The sequence below is a fragment of the Rhea pennata genome, chromosome 16, assembly GCF_028389875.1.
Source record: "Rhea pennata isolate bPtePen1 chromosome 16, bPtePen1.pri, whole genome shotgun sequence".
NCBI classification, from domain to species: domain Eukaryota; kingdom Metazoa; phylum Chordata; class Aves; order Rheiformes; family Rheidae; genus Rhea; species Rhea pennata.
In genome coordinates, this window is record NC_084678.1 from 3,794,067 (window position 1) to 3,800,352 (window position 6,286).

A 6,286-nucleotide genomic window follows, 5' to 3' on the forward strand; every position below is an offset into this window, starting at 1 on the left:
GGGCTGCTGCGAATAACTCACTTGTGCTGCCAGCCTGGGATAATCGTCACTGTGGGACAGCCGGGCTGCTCTCCCGGGCAGGCACTGCCCAGACAGTGAAGCGAAGCGGGCCGAGAGCTGGCTGCAGCAGCACAGACCTTCCAGCATCCTGCACTCAGCACTGTACCTCCTTGCTGTGTGCCTCAGTTTCTCCACAAGCACAGGGTGGGTGGGTGGCTCCTGGCCACATGGGAATGCTGCACCCATGGAAGCCAGGGGATGTGCAAAATCATCTGCTAATGTCTCTAGGATGCCATTCCTAGCCTTGAATCCTCTCGTCTCCAAGGCCGTGCTGGTCAGGGCCTGGCAGGAAAGCAACAGCATCACCATTTGCAAGATGCTGATTAACCATGACACTGGGGTCTCGTGCCCGTTCCCTAGGAGGCCAGTGGGGCTAGTCACCCCAGCATAAATTGCAGACGTGATAGTAGATTTTACCATCCGCAATTCAGCGCTTTTATGTTTAACTTATGTCAACTAAATTACCTGAGGGGCTGAAGTCCTTGCCATTGATGTCACTTGATCTTAGAGCATCTGCACACTCAGTAAATATTTGAGTTGAATGTGTAAAGTTTCACTGATGTGTAGGCCAAGAAATAGTCCTCCAGAAGGTTAACAATTTCACTTAAGCAAAGAGTAACTGCTAGAACTGCTGGATTTCATAGCTGGTGATTCACTGACAGAAAGGATGTGATGGACTCCAGCACAGGTACGTTGCAGCACTCAGCTCTGGCCTTTCCCAAAGCTATCTTACTGCTCAAGTGCTACTTTTCCCATCCTGTCCCTTGTTCTTTGCTAGAAATTATTCTGCCTTGATAGCATAAGACCTGCAGTGTGGTAGCAAAAGTCTTTTCACACCAGGAGAGTCCAGGTAGCTATTATCATTGTTATTCACAGAATCAGTAAGGTTGGAAGGGACCTCTGGAGATCATCTAGTCCAACCTCCCAGAGATTTCCTGTGCTGGTTCCACTGCAGCTTGAACCGAGGACCTTCAGCATGTAAAGCGGATGTGATAACTGCTGCACTATCCCTCTTCTGTGACTTTCTTGTAGGGATGTGGTAAGAGGAGAACTCAGATCGAGAAGGAAGAAACTTCGCAAGAACAAACCGTGTCCCAGAGCAAACAGAAAGTGCTGTCAAGTTAAGAGAGCAGTGGATTTCAGGGATTTTAAGATGAGACAACGCCATTTTGCTGCATCTCCTGTATAACAAAGGATAAATCGGTCAGTTAAACATATATTGCACATCTGAATCTCTTCAGCCATTTCCCTTTCCACCCGTCTCAGCATTTCCCCAGGGCTTAGTCCTGCATGTAACGATGGTGACATGCCCACTGGCACCAGGTCAGGCAGACCGGGCTTGCAATACGCATCGGTGTAATCCTTGACACGGACCCCATGTAAAACCATACCCGTTCAGGACGCTCTGGCTAAAGAGCCAGGCAGCAAATGCCCAGCGCAGCTGGGGCCAGAGTCCTCCTGGGGCATGCGTCTGTCCATGTGTCTGTGTGTCTGCATCCTCTGTGGCCAGCTCACTCTCGCGCCCGGCCCCGCTGCTGCCCGCAGCCCCGGGCAGCCGCCCCTCGGCCGCCCTCCCCAATTCCTGCGGTGCCTCTGCACAGCAGCCCTCACCTGTGTGCTGAGCACTAGTTAGAGCCTGAAGAGAGGCAGCGCTGTAGGAAGCCTCATGGATGGCTATCCGGCTGCCTGCAGTCTGGGAACCTTGTTCCAGACTCTGCATGTGAGCTCTTCAGGTCTTTTATTTTGCTTCAGAAGTGATTAATATAACTAATGCAACTAACGAAATGTCTAACTGCGCTCTATAAATAGACCTGTGGGCTTTGACACTGCTCCTGTCTATGCCAAGAAATGAGTCTAATAATAGCTGCTTAACGATGAAGTTCACGGGACCAGGGAAATTATGTGGGGAAAAAGCCAGGACAGGCTCAACCAGGGGATGGAAATCAGCTGTGAAAGGAGCATCAGAAGGTCTTAACAGGACTCTGAGAAACTGCTGCTGGAAGGAGCTTCTCAGCAGCCCCAAATACGGCTTTTATCGAACAGGACACATGCAGCTCAGCAAAACCCAGCTTGCAAAAAGACCAAGGAGCCCATTAGCTATCAGCAAGCAGAGCTGTCAACTTCCTTGTGGCAGGAGGGTAACATGATTGCACACACACGCACGTGTGGGCTGTGGGAAGGGGTCAGCAGATCATCCTAAGCCAAACAACTTATGGATTTTATGTGTGGCCCAGCTGTCCCACGTGGGAATCTGGACAGTTGTTTCAGAAATGCTGGAAATCAGTATATTATACAAGCACACAATCATGCGTGCTTGCTGGAAGGTAAAATACACACACAGCCACGGCAGCAAAGAAGCATCTCAGCACCCAGCCTGCAGCCTCTCTCGCTGCTGGTGAGGAGTCAGTGAGGAGCTCCAAGCTGGGCCTTTGCCACTGATGTGTGAACACTTCCCCAGTAAGTTGCAATTTCTGTGAATCAGAATTTTTCAAGCAAACTCCCAAAATCCAGTTCATCAAAAAAGTCCTGACTAAAGATGCTGACGTGCCTGGAAGTACGCGACTCACTCCCACGTCTCAGGCAGCCCAGATTCGGGCTCCTCCAAGTGCATGGCCCAGAGCCAAGGCATGAGTCAATCAAGTTCCTGGCCGTTCGTCCTTCCTGCAGCAGGACGTCGAGACGGTTACTCCCTTGATGTTTTGCGGTGTGTCAAATGGAGCTGCAGGCTGGGACTCCCACAGTACTGGGTGCTTCACCCATAGCTCACCGCCCATCTGGGACACAAAGGAGGGCCCTAGAAATGTGGGAGTCTCCTGCCTGAGAAAGGATGGACTTCAGAGCGTGCCTGGGGGGAGCGCATGGTCCCAAAGGCATGACCCCCTGCAGAGCATCCCAGCACATCTGTCCTCCCTATATTGCAGCACTGCTCACCACACTGACCCAAGAGAGACACCAAGAGATGCTGAGGAGACACCAAACCATTTGAGTCTTCAGCAATTAAAGCCTAGACCCCAAACGCTGTGTCAGTCTACCTGCTGCTCCCTCTCGATACCTGCTGACCTACCCCATAACAAGCTGGGCCTCCAGAGCTAGGACCCACATGATGGATCCTACTGTACCATTTCCTCAGGCCCTGTGAAGAACGGGAGGCTGTGGTTGGAGAGGCATAATGTAAAACCATTGAATCCTTGCAGAAAGCTTGCTAGGCAGCAGTAGCTGGGCAGAAGGAAAGTGGGAGGACCTCCCTTATGGTCACCAATCTGTCAGGCTTCCCTCCTGTGGTACCATGTCTGCACATCTGCCTGCTTCCAGGCCAAGTGAACCCAGGTGCTGACTGCTTGCGGTCAGGAAAAATTCAGAAGTATCTTTTACAAATATCCATGTCAAAAGCCAAGGGAGCCCTGGATTCAGGCCTCTGACACCAACCATGCAGGATCTTCAAACCACTTTGGGAGTGGCAGTTTTTATCTCCTCTGGCTCTCCAGCTCTGACCTGGCCCTCAGGACATGCATTTAGGGCCCTTTCTTGCCCTGATTTGCATTAGAAGAAACCAACACCTGAAATACTTAGATCACTCAACCATCAGTAAGTACCTGATGAAATTGCTAGAGGAATACTAAATTGCTGAAAAAATGGGGGAAGATGTCTTTGATCATGTGTAGCAGAAATGTCCACGTGATCATCTTTCTGCCTTGATAGCAACAGCTTTAGGAGCCTCCCAAAGGGAAGATTGAGCCCTGAGTGCAGCTGGGCCAGCAGGTCTCCTGTCTGCAGCCACTGTGACACTAGGTGGGCGATCTGTGGGTGTCACGAGTCCTCCTTTTCCTCTGCTGCCGTCTCTGTGTGCTCAGTGCTGACGAAGCAGTTCCGCATTCAGGCTGGAGAAGGATTTCCTGATGGGGATAGATAGGGTACGGTGCACACTTCTGCAAACCCAACGCTCCCTCGGCCAAGGGCAGGGCAGAAACCTGTGTAACTGAGAGAACTTTAGTAAAATGTCATTACCGAAGGGAAAATTAACGATCCTTTTATTCAGGCCGATCTGCTGCTGGGAGAGGAGTGGCACGGGGCTGGCACTGCCGAAGTGCCTGTGTGTCAGCCTTGCCATGTCTGCAGTGGGTGAGCTCCCCACAGCACCACAGGGCTGGCCCTGGCCCGGCTCTGGGACCGCTGCAAAGAACAGGGACTTTCCCTCCACATGGCACTCTCAGGATCCAGACCGTCTCCTTGCATGGAGGACAGGCTCGAGCTCTGCATCCGTGCTGCCAGGCAGACGCGGAGCTAAGAAAGCAAAGAGAACAACCCAAGTGCTGCAATTATGCAACATAAAAAGCAGTTATTTACAGTTTCTACCGTCGCTTCAAATGGGAACATAGCCTTAAACAATCACCTGCACTGGAAATAACAAGAGCAGCGCTGGGAAAGGGGAAAAAAAACAACAGACAAACTGCTGATTGCAGCAGGCTGTCTGGCAAACGAAGTGAGTGCTTGGAGCGCTGACGGCACAGGGAAAAAGGGCCTTGAGGACGAAAGGACAAATGTCCCCTCTGCTGTAAACAAACCGCACTGTACTGACAGACAGACCCTGTGCGGCCAAATGGTGCAACGCAGAAGACAAATACCTGTGGGCAGGTGACATAGTAATGTAAAAGCGCCTCCTGATGCAAAGGGGAACGTTCACAGCTGTTACGCAAAGCAAAAAGTCACTTGGACTTTTCATCAGGAAGAAAATTGGAATATTTGAAATGTCTCTTTTCTAAGGAAATAACCTTCAGGGTTTCTTCTGCTGCAGCCTCAAGAAATTCCACAACTTCTTCTGCGTGGGAGCAGAGCAGAGCGGAGTGAGCATTTCCCCCCTGCTCGTGGCTGACCCACAGAGTGGGCTGCAGCCTCGGCAGGGAGGGGGCCAGGGCTGTGCTGAGCAACGCATCTGCAACACCTCTCACACCATGTGCAGCTAGTGGCCAACAGCAGCAGCCCTTGGTCCCCTGCTAAATCCACTCACTCTGTGCCCTTTCCAGTCTGCTTAAAAGACTGATATATTCTTCTAAATCTCTGTATTTTGTAGCCAGTAGAGCTCAGGGACCGAGGAACGCCATACCTGGAGGCACCTGGAGCTGCACACCATTAGGAGAAAAGAGTGCAAGGGGGGGATGAACCAGTAAGTGCTTTGTAATTGCTGCAGCTGGGCTACAGAAAATGAAACAAAGTATTATTCCTATTTTCAAGGACCAGGACATGCAAGGGAAAAAGCAACAGAGCCGCAGAAATCAGTTACGGGGCAACACCTGGCTGACGGAGGCGGATGCAGGCAACCCCCCAGCCCAGCCCAGCAACGCAGGGCAAGGCCTCCAGAAGGGGCCCCTGTTTCGGGGGGGTCTTGCTGCCCGCGATGGCGCCCAGCTCTGGTGTGCTGCCCGCCACCTTCTCCTACTTTGATGATGCCAAGAAGAATCCACCCGTGCAAACTTTTCTGCCTAGCAAAACATAACTCAGGATAACAGCGTCACAAGCTTTTAGGCGTAGACATCACCGCAGTTGTGCTGCACCCCGCGACCGCGCCGCTGACGGACGCGCAGACTTCAAGGCGGCAGAGCACCACTGCGATTATCCAGTCTGACAAGCCGCACTATCTAGGCCAAAAAGTGTCATCTAGTGCTTCCAGCATCAGCCCCAAGTCTGCTGCTGAAGTACAACAGAGCGAGAGAGCCAACGCACGGTTCAGCGGCTCCCGCGAGCCCATACCTGCTTGTGGCCAGATGTTCGGAAGAGCTTTGTGCCCTGCCTACAAACTTCCTCGAAAGGGTTTTTTTTGGTACCGAGGAACAAGCCAAAAGCGTTTGGGGCACCCCGCGCGCGGCGTGCAGCTCGCTGTTCGAAGCAGGAGGCTCCGAGGCACCCCGCGGCCTTGCCGGGTGCCCGGATCCTGCTCTGTCCGCGCGCCCGTCAGTGGGGGCAGCGATTCCCTTCGGGAGGAAGGGCCGAGGCAGCGGCTCCCTTAGTCTGGCTCCTGCGGGCTGGGGGCACCCGGCGCGGAGCGGGCCGGCAGCGCGGGGCTGACCCTCGCCGACGGGGCGGCTGGCGGCGCTGCTGCCGCGGCCGCGGGGGGGGGGGGGGAGAACCGGGGCCGGGCGGGCTGCGGGGGCCGCGCCGGGGCCGGGGCCGGGCCCGCCCAGGGGCAGGCCGGCGGGGCGGCGCGGTGCCCGGTGCCCGCGCCGCGCCGAGC